Source organism: Bubalus bubalis, chromosome 5 (genome assembly GCF_019923935.1).
Source record: "Bubalus bubalis isolate 160015118507 breed Murrah chromosome 5, NDDB_SH_1, whole genome shotgun sequence".
Taxonomy (NCBI): Eukaryota; Metazoa; Chordata; class Mammalia; order Artiodactyla; family Bovidae; genus Bubalus; species Bubalus bubalis.
The window spans coordinates 95073289-95088732 of NC_059161.1; the positions used below are offsets into that span (position 1 = coordinate 95073289).

General features: G+C 39.3%; 1 long non-coding RNA gene across 4 annotated transcripts in view; it reads left to right on the plus strand.

The window, feature by feature from the left end:
* The window catches only part of LOC112585150, a 382398-nt gene that overhangs the window by 51814 nt on the left and 315140 nt on the right, over positions 1-15444 (plus strand). For 3 of the 4 annotated variants that reach the window (XR_006551317.2, XR_006551315.2, XR_006551318.1), the window contains exons 3-4: positions 11347-11456; positions 13529-13661. The exons of the other annotated variant lie outside the window; for it this stretch is intronic. This is a non-coding gene — a long non-coding RNA (uncharacterized LOC112585150). Of the gene's footprint in view, positions 1-11346; positions 11457-13528; positions 13662-15444 lie in introns of those variants that run through there. 4 annotated transcript variants of the gene reach the window in all.

Below are 15444 nucleotides of genomic sequence, written 5' to 3' on the forward strand. Positions count from 1 at the left end.
TTTAAAAAAATGTATTTGGCTGCACTGGGTCTTAGTTTGTGGCACTCAGGTTCTTTATTGCCACATGCAGGATCTTCCTTGTATCATGTGGGTTCTTTTAGTTGCGGCATGCAGGATCTAGTTACCTGACCAGAGATGGAACTCAGGCCCCCTGCATTGGGAGTGTTGAGTCTTAACCACTAGATCACCAGAGAAGTCCCTCCAGTCTTACATTTAGGTCTTTAATCCCGAGTGAGTTAGTTTTTGTATATGGTGTTAGGCAGTGTTCCAATTGCATTCTTTTATGTCCAGTTATCCCAGCACCACTTTGAAGAAACTGTCTTTTCTCCATTGTATATTCTAGCCTCCTTTGTTGTAAATTAATTGATCATAAGTGCAGGTTTTATTTGGGGGCTGTCTATTATAGTCCATTGATCTGTGGGTCTGCTTTTGTCTTAGTACTATACTATTTTGATTACAGTAGCTTTCTTTTTTTTTTTTTTTGTAAATTTTATTTTATTTTTAAACTTTACATAATTGTATTAGTTTTGCCAAACATCAAAATGAATCCGCCACAGGTATACATGTGATCTGAAGTCAGGGAGCATGAATCTTCCAGTTATGTTCTTTCCCAAGATTGCTTTGTATTTTCAGATATATTTTGAAATTATTTTACCTAGTTCTGTGAAAAATCCCCTTGATGTTTTGATAGGGATTGCATAGAACCTGTAGATTGCCTTGGGTAGCATGGTCATTTTAACAATATTAATTCTTCTAATCTATGAATACAGTATTTCTTTTAATCTGTGCATCAGAAAAGTAGACTTTTTTTATATTTAAGTAGAATGCTTGCTTCATCAAAGGGAAGTTTGTTTGTTTTTTGTTTTTTCTTAAGACATTTTCTCATGCATATTTGTGCAATGAATTTGCTTAATTTTTCATATATCTAAATTGAGTTTTCATTTATTTCCTTTACGATGCTGTAGCTGTCCTTCACAAAGGCATTTAATTGCCCTCAGCCTACATGTGCTCTCATCTTATAGATCACTCAGTTCAGTTCAGTTCAGTCGCTCAGTTGTGTCCGACTCTTTGTGATCCCATAGACTGCAGTATGCCAGGCTTCCCTGTCCACCACCAACTACCGGAGTTTACCCAAACTCATGTCCATTGAGTCGGTGATGCCATCCAAGCATCTCATCTTCTGTTGTCCCCTTCTCCACCCACCCTCAATTTTTCCCAGCATAAGGGTCTTTTCCAGTGAGTCAGTTCTTCACATCAGGTAGTCAAAGACTTGGAGTTTCAACTTCAACATCAGTCCTTCCAATGAATATTCAGGACTGATTTCCTTTAGGATGGACTGGTTGGATCTCTTTGCAGTCCAAGGGATTCTCAAGAGTCTTCTTCAACACCACAGTTCAAAAACATCAATTCTTCAGCGCTCAGCTTTCTTTATAGTCAAACTCTCACATCCATACATGACTATTGGAAAAACCATAGCCTCGACTAGACGGACCTCTGTTGGTAAAGTAATGTCTCTGCTTTTTAATATGCTAAGTTGTTCATAGATTTTCTTCCAAGGAGTAAGGGTCTTTTAATTTCATGGCTGCAGTCACCATCTGCAGTGATTTTGGAGCCCAAGAAAATAAAGTCTGTCACTGTTTCCACTGTTTCCCCATCTATTTACCATGAAGTGATGGGAATGGATGCCATGATCTTAATTTTCTGAATGTTGAGTTTAAAGCCAACTTTTTAACTCTCCTCTTTCACTTTCATCAAGAGGCTCTTTAGATCTTCTTTGCTTTCTGCCATAAGGGTGGTGTCATCTGCATATCTTAGGTTATTGATATTTCTCTCGGCAATCTTGATTCCAGCTTGTGCTTCTTCCAGCCCAGCATTTCTCATGATGCACTCTGCATATAAGTTAAATAAGCAGGGTGACAATATACAGGCTTGATGTACTCCTTTTACCTATTTGGAACCAGGGTGGTATTCCACATCCAGTTCTAACTGTTGCTACCTGAATTGCATGCAGATTTCTCAACAGGCAGGTCAGGTGTTCTGGTATTCACATCTCTTTAAAAATTTTCCAGTTTGTGGTGATCCATACTGTCAAAGGCTTTGGCATAGTCATTAAACAGACATAGATGTTTTTCTGGAACTCTCTTGCTTTTCGATGATCCAGAGGATGTTGGCAATTTGATCTCTGGTTCCTCTGCCTTTTCTAAAACCAGCTTGAACATCTGGAAGTTCACGGTTCATGTATTGCTGAAGCCTGGTTTGGAGAATTTTGAGCATTACTTTGTTGGCATGTGAGATGAGTGCAATTGTGCAGTAGTTTGAGCATTCTTTGGCATTGCCTTTCTTTGGGATTGGAATGAAAACTGACCTTTTCCAGTCCTGTGGCCACTGCTGAGTTTTCCAAATTTGCTGGCATATTGAGTGCAGCACTTTCACAGCATCATCTTTCAGGATTTGGAATAGCTCAGCTGGAATTCCATCACCTCCACTAGCTTTGTTCGTAGTGATCCTTTCTAAGGCCCACTTGACTTCACATTCCAGGATGTCTGGCTCTAGGTCAGTGATCATCCCATCGTGATTATCTGGGTTGTGAAGATCTTTTTTGTACAGTTCTTCTGTGTATTCTTGCCACCTCTTCTTAATATCTTCTGCTTCTGTTAGATCCATACCATTTCTGTCCTTTATCGAGCTCATCTTTGCATGAAATGTTCCCTTGGTATCTCTCATTTTCTTGAAGAGATCTCTGGTCTTTCCCATTCTATTGTTTTTCCTCTATTTCTTTGCATTGATCACTGAAGAAGGCTTTCTTATCTCTCCTTGCTATTCTTTGGAACTCTGCATTCAAATGGGTATATCTTTCCTTTTCTCCTTTGCTTTGGGCTTCTCTTCTTTTCACAGCTATTTGTAAGGCCTTCTCAGACAGCCATTTTTGCTTTTTTGCATTTCTTTTTCTACAGGATGGTCTTGATCACTGTCTCCTATACAATGTCATGAACCTCCATCCACAGTTCATCAGGCACTCTGTCAATCAGATCTAGTCCCTTATATCTATTTCTCATTTCTACTGTATAATCATAAGGGATTTGATCTAGGTCATACCTGAATGATCTAGTGGTTTTTCCCACTTTCTTCAATTTAAGTCTGAATTTGGCAATAAGGATTTCAGGATCTCAGCCATAGTCAGCTCCCAGTCTTGCTTTTGCTGACTGTATAGGGCTTCTCCATCTTTGGCTGCAAAGAATATAATCGATCTGATTTCACTGTTGGCCATCTGATGATGTCCATGTGTAGAGTCTTCTCTTGTGTTGTTGGAAGAGGATGTTTGCTATGACCAGTTCATTCTCTTGGTAAAACTCTATTAGCCTTTGCCCTGCTTCATTCCATACTCCAAGGCCAAATTTGCCTGTTACTCCAGGTGTTTCTTGACTTCCTACTTTTGCATTTCAGTTCCCTATAATGAAAGGGACGTCTTTTTTGGGTGTTAGTTCTAGAGGGTCTTGTAGTTCTTCATAGAACCATTCAACTTCAGCTTCTTCAGCATTGCTGGTCATGGCCTAGACTTGGATTACCGTGATATTGAAAGGTTTGGCTTGGAAATGAACAGAGATCATTCTGTCATTTTTGAGATTGCATCCAAGTACTGCATTTCAGACTCTTGACTATGATGGCTACTCCATTTCTTCTAAGGGATTCCTGCCCACAGTAGTAGATATAATGGTCATCTGATTTAGATTCACCCATTCCAGTCCATTTTAGTTCGCTAATTCCTAGAATGTCAATGTTCACTCTTGCCATCTCCTATGGCTGGATGGCATCACTGACTTGATGAACGTGAGTCTCAGTGAACTCCGGGAGTTGGTGTTGGACAGGGAGGCCTGGCGTGCTGCAATTCACAGGGTCGCAAAGAGTCCGACATGACTGAGCGACTGATCTGATCTGATCTGATTTGACCACTTCCAGTTTACCTTGATTTTTGGACCTAACATTCCAGGTTCCTATGCAATATTGCTCTTTACAGCATCAGACCTTGCTTCTATCACCAGTCACATCCACAACTGGGTGTTGTTTTTGCTTTGGCTCCATCCCTTCTTTCTTTATGGAATTATTTCTCCACTGATCTCCAGTAGCATATTGGGTACCTACCAACCTGGGTAGTTCAACTTTCAGTGTCCTATCTTTTTGCCTTTTCATACTGTTCATGGTGTTCTCAAGGCAAGAATACTGAAGTGGTTTGCCATTCCCTTCTCCAGTGGACCACATTCTGTAAGACCTCTCCACCATGACCCATCCATCTTGGGTGGCCCCACATGGCATGGCTTAGTTTCATTGAGTTAGACAAAGGTGTGGACCTAGAAAACTGTATGCAGGTCAGGAAGCAACAGTTAGAACTGGACATGGAACAACAGACTGGTTCCCAATAGGAAAAGAAGTACGTCAAGGCTGTATATTGTCACATTGCTTATTTAACTTACATGCAGGGTATATCATGAGAAACTCTGGGCTAGAAGAAGCTCAAGCTGGAATCAAGATTGTCAAGAGAAATATCGATAACCTCAGATATGCAGATAATACCACCCTTATGGCAGAAAGTGAAGAAGAACTGAAGAGCCTCTTGATGAAAGTGAAAGAGGAGAGTGAAAAAGTTGACTTAAAGCTCATCATTCAGAAAACTAAGATCATAGCATCTGGTCCCATCACTTCTTGGCAAATATATGGGGAAACAATGGAAAAGGTGTCTGAATTTATTTATTTGGGCTCCAAAATTGTTGCAGATGGTGATTGCAGCCATGAGATGAAAAGACGCTTACCCCTTGGAAGGAAAGTTATGACCAACCTAGACAGCATATTTAAAGGCAGAGACATTACTTTGCCAACAGAGTTACATCTAGTCAAGGCTATGGTTTTGCCAGTAGTTATGTATGGATGTGAGAGTTGGACTGTAAAGAAAGCTGAGTGCCAAAGAATTGATGCTTTTGAACGGTGGTGTTGGAGAAGACTCTTGAGAGTCCCATGGACTGCAAGAAGATGCAACCACTCCATCCTAAAGGATATCAGTCTTGGGGGTTCATTGGAAGGACTGATGTTGAAGCTGAAACTTCACCTGATGTGAATAGCTGACTCATTTGAAAGGACCCTCATGCTGGGAAAGATTGAGGGTGGGAGGAGAGGGAGACGATAAAGAATGAGATGGTTGTATGGCATCATCGACTCAATGGACATGACTTAGGTAAACTCTGGGGGTTGGGATGGACAGGGAGGCCTGGCATGCTGTGGTTCCTGGTGTCGCAAAGAGTCGTACATGACTGAGTGACTGAACTGAACTGAACTGAACAGATTGAGAATTTTTCATAGCTTTCCTTTTGCATAATCCTGGAACAGTTTTATGAGACAGATATCATAAAGAACTCCCCCTTTAAAGGTAGAGGCATATAGGTTCAGAAAATATAAGAGCTGATAATTGGTGTATTCAGGTTTTGAATCCACATCTATTGCTTTTAAGTATATCTAGTCTCACATCGGGCTCACATAGCTGCTAGCTTCAAAGAATTGATAGTCCTATAGAGTAGAAGGCCATGTTATTCCATGTTGACATGCTTAGCTAGAGTTATAAACACATTGGTGTAGGAATATAGATGATAATGATGCTGAAGCTAACAGAGAGTCAGGAAAGCCTCCTTAAAGAGGTAACATTTCAGCTTATTCTTGAGTAAGTCTAGAGAATTTCTCACACTATTTTTTATGCAAGTGAATGCTGGATTTAAAAACATTTCACTATGGCAACTGGGGACATATCAGGGCTGTTTAGCTTTGAAAGTATTTGCAAGTGTCTTTCCTTTATCCAGGGTCACAGCATTGCACAAACGCAAAGCCCCATTCTCAAGATATAGTTCTGATAAGTGCTCGTCACTGAGCGTGTGGTACGAGAGAGGCACCCTGGGGCTGTGCTGCATGGAGATACTTCTCCCAGCTCTCTCTCCCCTGCTTCTGTTGTTGCCCATTAAGGATTGCCCATCAAGTGTCAGGCCACAGCTGGGCACTTTTATTCTGTTTTGCATGTACTGTCATCTATAATAGTGTCAAGACAGAAAACTAGAAATTTACATATTCATGTGTGATGAGCATGGTTTTTTATCTGAATTAGACAATTTATATAATATAAAGATATATAGTAAAAATTACTTGTAATTCTACTGCTATCTAATTTTTTGCATATTACCATAATCTGTGGTAAATGATTTATTTCCATCATCTTATTCCACAGTTCACAGGTATGTTTAAAATTTTACATTATGTATATAATATATATTATGTATATGATAGGGCTTTCCTTGTAGCTCAGTCAGTAAAGAATCTGCCTGCAATGCAGGAGACCTGGGTTCAATTCCTGGGTCAGGAAGATCCCCTGGAAAAGAAAATGGCAACCCACTCCAGTGTTCTTGCCTGGAGAATCCACTGGACAGAGGAGCCTGGCAGGCCATAGCCCACGGGGTCGCAAGAGTTAGATACAACTTAGCGACTAAGCCACCATGTGTATATGATATATATTGCACATGTGTGTGTGTGTATATATATATATACACATAATATATGTAATATATACTCATGCATGTGTAATATATATTTTATATAATATGTATGTATATATACATATAAGCATATGTAATATATATAATATATAAGTAGTTGGAGAGAAAGTAATGGTATAGCAAGCTACAATTATTTAAAATTTATTACATATATAACATTTATTAAATGTATTATATCATTTAATATTAGCATTAAAGATACACTTTGAAAATTGGTTCTGTATAGTCTGAAAGTCATCTGAGGGAATTCCCTGGTGGTCCAGTGGTAACAATTCCATGCTTTCACTGCTAGGTGGGCTGATTCAAGACCTGGTCAGGGAATTAACATTCTGCAAGCCACGTGGCACAACCAGAAAAAAAAAAAAAAAAAAAGACATCAAAACTCTCTGGGAGCTATAGTTGTTTTCATGTCTTTAAAATGAGCATAATTGTGAATAATCATAATGTAATTTATGAATTGCATGTACTGTGAAATGAATATTTAAAGTGAATAGCACAATAGTAGGCATGTCAATAAAAATATTTTTGTGATAAATAACAATAGCTAAAAATAGTCAGAACATTACCATCCTTTCTGCCTAGAAAGTCATTTGCTTGCCAGACAGTCTTTAGGGAGGGTATTCATTTCTCAGTTTGAGCTCTTGCCCACCTCCTCTATCCTGATTTGCTCATCTGTAACCACTGCTTCACAGGCAGAGATTGATAAGGCTCCTGATGATGGATTATTTCCCTTGGTGTCTTAGTTTTTATGATTTTTGCATTTCTTGGATGCTGTGTGGTACCTCCTTACCTGTTGACCCCCTCTATCAGGCTTCCAGACTGCCAACCCCTCCCTGCTATTGCGTTGAGCCCAGGCTTCCAGTGTACCTCATAGTACCTAGAGAAGAGAAGGCAGCTGCCCTGAATAGAGACCTCTTTAAGTGCTTGCTACTGCTGTTGATTTATTCTGACACTTTCATTTTGAAATGTGAGCTATCCCGGGCAAATTGAGATAAGCCACTATGAACTTTATTTGATCCTTTAGAAAACCGTGGTGTTTGGAAACGAAAACCACCACAGAGATTCAAACTCATCTGGCAGGCAAGGAGAAAATGAAAGTGATTTGTAAATGCTAAAGCATCCACTGGGGGAAGGTACCAGGGGATTCAACAAAGGTCATTGGAGGGGACATCTCTGTTTGTCTTCATGAACATTTCAGGGAAGGACACAAATTGCATATTAATCACTTACCCTGTACAAACTAAATTGAAGTGGACAACAAAGGGGGCTGGGAGTGGGGAGAGGGAACTGTGAGAAATGTGGGCTGGGAGAAGAGAAACACACATTAAGCCATTTTACTGAAAGTTCAGAGATGTTGTGTATCATTACTCAGAAATGCAAGGTACAGAACATCATTTTTCCTACTCAGTTACTTTATCTTCATTTCCTTTTTAGCTATTTTCATGAAGGTGTTGTCCAGGTTAGGTCAGAGGCTCCTGATGATGGATTATTTCCCTTGGTGTCTTAGTTTTATGATTTTATCCACTCAGCTTCTCAGCTTCCTTGGGCTGGGTTTGGGCTTAAAGGGTGGTAATAGGCTGACAGGTATCTTTCCTGTGCAAAATAGCTTTTCTTATGGTGTACTCTCCTCTCAACATTCCTTTCCCCTACATGGACCCAATTCAAATAAACCCAGCAGAATAAATTGAATCACAGTAAATGAAAGACCCTTTATTAAGAACCTTACAGTCTTGTGTTGGAAATTAAAAAAAATACCCATCTTTCATAATTATAATCAAAATATAGCCATGCATAATTATCATGGGTTGGTAGAAGAAAGGACTGAATAAAGAGACAACAATTAAAGATTTTTGCCAATATCTCTGGACTCAGCTCTTCTCTGTCTATTGTATAAAGCCATTTTCATGTAAGAGATCACTTAGAGTTAATTGCCCTCTTCTTCTAGACCATTGTTTTTCTTTTTGAATTATTTTTATCTGCTTTCATCTCATATATTCTTCCTTTCCCCCCCTAAAATATATAACAACCACCTTAGAATTGACTAAAATATCTATTTACATAAATATCAGCTACTAACAAGTGGCTTCCCAGGTGGTGCTAGAGGTAATGTACCTGGCAAAGCAGGAGATGCAAGAGACTTGGGTTTGATCCCTGGGTTGATCCCCTGGAGGAGGGCATGGCAACCAGCTCCGGTGGGCAACCAGCCTGGAGAATACCATGGACAGAGAAGTGTGGCAGGCTAGAGTCCATGGGGTTGCAAAGAGTCAGACACAACTGAAGAGGCTGAGCATGCACAAACACATTAAGTACACAAGCAGCTAGAATTCTTAAAGTGCAAAATACAAAGCATCAGATTTGGTGTTCCCCATTTTGTCTGATAGGTAGGAGGAAATGGTAATGATCCCCATCTACGTATCAGGAAACTGCTTTCCTGAGAGGCTATGGCTTGAACGTGGAACCCAGACAGAAACATAAGTTTCCTATAGAGTCTACCACATTGCTCACCCCTCTGCTGGACATAACTGGGCACAGCACACACACACACACACACACACACACACACACACCTGCTTGAGGCATGGCATTGGTATACTCAAGAGTTTTGCTCCTGATATAGATATTTATATCAGGAGCAAAAACATTTATATCAGGAGAAAAGGAAAGATATACCCATTTGAATGCAGAATTCCAAAGAATAGCAAGGAGAGATAAGAAAGCCTTCCTCTGTGATCAGTGCAAAGAAATAAAGGAAAACAATGGAATGGGAAAGGCTAGAGATATCTTCAAGAAAATTAGAGACACCAAGGGAACATTTCCTGAAAAGATGGGCTCAATAAAGGACAGAAATGGTATGGACCTAACAGAAGCAGAAGATACTAAGAAGAGGTGGCAAGAACACTCAGAAAAACTGTACAAAAAAATCTTCATGACCCAGATAACCATGATGGTATGATCACTCACCTAGAGCCAGATATCCTGGAATGTGAATTCAAATGGGCCTTAGGAAGCATCACTATGAACAAAGCTAGTGGAGGTGATGGAATTCCAGTAGAGCTATTTCAAATCCTAAAAGATAATGTTGTTAAAGTGCTGTACTCAATATGCCAGCAAATTTGGAAAACTCAGCAATGGCGAAATGACTGGAAAAGGTCAGTTTTCATTCCAATCCCAAAGAAGGGTAATGTCAAAGAATGTTCAAACTACCACACAATTGCACTCATCTCACTTGTTAGCAAGGTAATGCTCAAAATTCTCCAAGCCAGGCTTCAGGAATATGTGAACCATGAACTTCCATATGTTCAAGCTGGGTTTGCAAAAGTCAGAGGAACCAGAGTTCAAATTGCCATCATCCATTTGATCATTGCAAAAGCAAGAGAGTTCCAGAAAAACATCTATTTCTGCTGTATTGACCATGCCAAAGTCTTTGATTGTGTGGATCACAATAAACTGTGGAAAATTCTGAAAGAGATATGAATACCAGACCACCTGACCTGCCCACTGAGATATCTGTATGCAAGTCAGGAAGTAACAGTTAGAACCTGATATAGAACAACAGACTGGTTCCAAATCAGGAAAAGAGTACATTGTCACCCTGATTATCTAACTTATATGCAGAATACATCATACAAAATGCCAGGCTGAATGAAGCACAAAGTAGAATCAGAAGTGCTGGGAGAAATATCAATAACCTCATATATGCAGATGACACTACCCTTATGGCAGAAAGCGACAAAGAACTAAAGAGCTTCTTGATGAAAGTGAAAGAGGAAAGTCAAAAAGTTGGCTTAAAACTCAACATTCAGAAAACGAAGATCATGACATCCGGTCCCATCACTTCATGGCAAATAGATGGGGAAACAGTGGAAATAGTGACAGATTTTATTTTCTTGGGCTCCAAAATCACTGCAGATGGTGAGTGCAGCCATGAAATTAAAAGACACTTGCTCCTTGGAAGAAAAGTTATGACCAACTAGACAGCATATTAAAAATCTGAGACATTACTTTGCCAACAAATGTCCATCTAGTCAAAGATACGGCTTTTCCAGTAGTCATGTATGGATGTGAGAGTTGGACTACAAAGAAAGCTGAGCATTGAAGAATTGATGCTTTTAACCTGTGATGTTGGAGAAGACTCTTGAGAGTCCCTTGGACTGCAAGGAGATCCAACCAGCCAATCCTAAAGGAAATCAGTCCTGAATATTCACTGGAAGCACTGATGAGAAAGCTGAAACTCCAATACTTTGGCCATCTGATGTGAAGAACTGACTCACTGGAAAAGACCCTAATGCTGGGAAACATTGAAGGCAGGAGGAGAAGGGGATGACAGAGGATGAGATGGTTGGATGGCATCACCGACTCAATGAACATAAGTTTGAACAAATTTCAGGAATTGGTAATGGACAAGGAAGACTGGCATGCTGCAGTCCATGGGGTTGCAAAGAGTTGGACATGACTGAGCGACTGAACTGAACTGAGAAACATTTTAAGGTTAAAGTTTCTTTCCAGCTGTCTTAGCTTTCTCAGCATCTTTGATTGGCCTCTGTTTGTCTTGGTCTTAACAAAGCTTCTAAAGCCAAAGATAAGTGATGTTTATCTGAAGATACTTGGTCAGCTCCCAGCCCAGTGTTACCGTAAATTTTTAACCTTTTAAGAACGTATTGTTTTTCTACAGTGTTTACAAATACAGTTTCTGGAGCCCCTTGCCCAGAGTTTCTGATTTAATATATTGAGGTAGACGTAGAAATGTGGCATTTCCCTCTAGCTCCCAGATGATGTCAGTCACTCTGACCTGAGGATGCAAGGACTCCCGTGAAGGCTTTCAAGGACCAGTACGTAGCTGTTCCAGCTGTCCCTACTCAGAGTCACACACAGGTAAGGAGTCACAAGAGGGCATACCATCCTCTCTAGAATTTGCTGCTCAAATTGTGGTAGTGGAGAAGTTTAGCATTATGTGGGAGCATTTTAAAAATACACACCCTCAAGCCCTGTCCCAGACTTGAATATAAATCTGCATTTTAAGAAAACCTCTAGGTAGTTCATATATACACTAGAAGTTGAGACATAGTACTTTAGCGCAGACTAGTCAGGTATTTGGTAAATTTCCTTTATTTCTCCTGTCCTTTTTGTTCTATAGCTGGTGGACCCTGTTTTCACCTGTTTGAGAAACTGCATCCTAAAATGGGTAGTGGTGCTTTATGGTTCCAGTTTATTCATGTTAATAAGGGTGGGAAAGAACTGTACTAAAGGTTTTGACAAATCCCATGTAATTCTATTTGCTAAAATATAATGTTCCTCAACCTCTGTATTATACATGAATTTTTATTCTTTAAGTAACGAAATTCTTGATTTTAAGTAACAAATCCAAACATGTTAGGCAAAAAGAGAACTTACTGGAAGAATAATGGCGAATTTCTGAAAATTGTATAAAAGTAAGGTTTTAGTTAGACCTTCAGAATGTGTGAAGCCAGTACTACCAAGTGCTTCCGCAATGTTCAACTTTGCATTCTCGGCTTTCTGCTTCAGTCTCTCAGAGAGACTACACACCTATATGTGTTCCAACCTCACCACGGTGGAGGGTCTGAAACTTTTCCTTAGATTCTCAATCAAAAAATCCTAAAGTAGGATTTCAGTGGCCTTGACTTGAGCCTTATTCCCACACTTGAACAGATCAACCTGGAGACAAGGTACCTTGACCACTGGTTTCCATAGAATGATAGAGAAGAAAGTTCAAAAATGGGGAGAGGAGGAGTGAGTGGGAAATAAGATCAGTACACGTCAGCCTGTGCTATAGTAGCATTTCAGTGGCTTGACAGTGTTTATTTCTCCTTCACGTCCCAGTCCCACTGGGCATTTGGTAGGTAGCCTGCTATACAATCGGAGAAGGCGATGGCACCCCACTCCAGTACTCTTGCCTGGAAAATCCCATGGATGGAGGAGCCTGGTAGGCTGCAGTCCATGGGGTTGCTAAGAGTCTGACACGACTGAGCGACTTCACTTTCCCTTTTCACTTTCATGCATTGGGGAAGGAAATGGCAACCCACTCCAGTGTTCTTGCCTGGAGAATCCCAGGGATGGGGGAGCCTGGTGGGCTGCCGTCTATGGGGTCGCACAGTCGGACACGACTGAAGCAACTTAGCAGCAGCAGCTTCTATACAATGGCACCTCAGAGCCATCCCTGAGATAGATGTAAGAGAGAAAGTATGACCGATCACTTGATAATTTTTAAGGAACAAGTCTGGACATGGTAAACAGGTCTATCTACACCCCACTCTCCAGACCACAAGACTATACCTAGTATAGACTGTGGGCACACAGAGGAAAGGAATCAAAACTGGTGGACTGACAGTGTTTTCCCTGCTGTATATTAATAGGTAAATACAAATCCATATGAAAACTATACTATCAAAAGCACATTTAAATTGACCTTGTTAAAAGATAGACTGAGCACATTACAAGTTTTAAGAGTTTAATTGAGAACAGATCAATTTATATCAGGCAGTGTCAACCACAAGCGGTTACAAGTGTCCACTGACAGAAACTAGGGGAAAGATTTTTTTCTAGAGAAAAGTAGAGACAAAGCTCTATGTGGTTGCACAGAGTTGGACACAACTGAAGCAACTTAGCAGCAGCAGAAACAAGGCAAGGAAACATTTGTCTGTAGCTTAATCAGTTACATTATTTGGGAAAATCTACTGCGCTCTTCTGATGGGTGGCTCTTAGATTTTGATTTTGTAACTGTGAAGCATTTTTAGCCTCAGGTTTAGGTTTTCTTAAGTAGGCCGTTACAGCATTAAAGTCACCTCAATCTAATGGTCTCCCTGTTTGATTAATTTAACAACCTTGATGTTCATTTGATTTGGTCAAAAGGGTCTGCTCACGTATGTATAACTGTATTTAATCTACTTTCAGGGGAGACATTTGTTTTACTCTTTATTTCCCTGTAGGTTTTCACTGATTGTCCCTCAAAGCATTGCCATTCTCCACTCTGAAGATGCTTCTGAACTTCATTACTTTCGTCCCTTCCTTTCTCAGTCAAGTAGATAACCTTGTGAGATCAATAAATTCTGTTTACCCTGACTTGCTAATTCTGCTGTTCTTACCTGAGAGTCTTGGAACATACTCTTAGGGGGCATTTGCTTGTTAAAGATATTAAAGCAACTTGCTATTAGCAAAAAAATTACCAAGTTTTGCAAGCAATTTACTTTTCAAAACAATCATTCAATGAATATTTACTAAATTCTTATTATGAGCCAAGATGTGTTCTAGACATAAGAGCAGCGAAAAGCAGCTTTGTTTTATGGATTCTATATTATGGTGGGAAAGTGGACAGGAAGTAGATAAATATATATGTAAAAATAATAAAAGAAATAACAAGACCATGATTAATACGGTACAGGGAATTAAAATAAGGTGGCATAATAAAGTGATTACTTTAAAGAGATAAAGTGATTATCTCTTTTCTTAAAAGATCAATGAGAGAGACCTAAATGGCACAGTATATCCATATATGTCAAGATCATAGAAAGAAGATTCTAGAAAGAAGGACTCTTCAATCCAAAGTTCCTAGGGTGAACTTCCTCCTTTACTTCTTCCTCGCTATAGATGCTCTTCTCACAGTCCCCATGCCTTTTCAATTATGTTAGACTTATAGACAGCCTAAAAAATGATTAACCTTATTCCTTTTGTTTAGTTAGTTGAAGAATCAGGATTCACATGAGCAGCTATATGACAGAAAATTTTCAATAACAAATATTTAGTGAGGCTTTAATAATAATGGCAAACAACTGTTAAAAGTTTACTAAATGACAAGGATAATGCTTGTTATGACAATACAAAGTCATTTAAGACACAGAGATCCTGTCTTCAGAGTTCATAATCTGTTGGAAATGACAAATATTCCACAAATATATTCCATTCTTGTGTAATAAGTCAAAAGTGGAAGTATGGATCAGATATACAGAGGTAGCACTGATGAAGAAGTTATTTATTCTCCAGGCATAATGATGGCTGAGGTATCTAAATGAACTAGGGTTTGATTGGGCATGGCAGTGGAACGCAGGGGACACGGCAGAAATTAGGGGAATAGGACTTTTACAATTTACAAACAGTGCCTCAGTCTTCTGCTTTATGACTGATTAGGTTTAATCCTTCAGATTAGAAGTCAGAATGCATTCCATATGTAGTACAGACATTTAAGCTATGCAAAACCATTCATTAGCCATCATGATCAAGAGATGCTATTAATGTTTAATTGTCTCAAAGATCTTAATTCTATGCAAGAAGTCAGAGATTTATTCCATCAGACTGCATGCCACGTACTCAGAACAACACGGAATTCTCAACCCATACTAGCAGCTGTGATCGAAGACCTTTTTTACATTGACTGAGACTAAAATGGATGATGAAATTTAAGAAATTATGTTTGTTTTTCCTTAACTAAAACACATTTGTTTCACTTTATTTGTACCTTAACTCTGCTGTTTTAAGGTACCCTTCAGTGGAATACAGAATATATACCTTTAAGGGAACAATGTTTTCTTATCTGACTCTTCCCTTTCAAAGACTAATTTACACAGTAATGTCTGGCCAAAATGTGCTTCCTTTAAGAAAAACTAAAAATGAAGAAGAGCAAGTCCTAAAAATTCTATGAAAGTTTGAGGCATTTGCTTCGAAATGTCAGAAACTCCAAACACTTGCTTATACATCTAAGAACACAGAAGCTCTTATTTACTCAAAGTAATTACCTGAAAACTTGGTAAAGTTCAACATTTTTAGCTGAATGCTACCAATACTCAGAACCTCACTATCTGACAATTTATCCAAAGAAAGATATTTGGTCAAAAAGACATTGTTTGTGGAT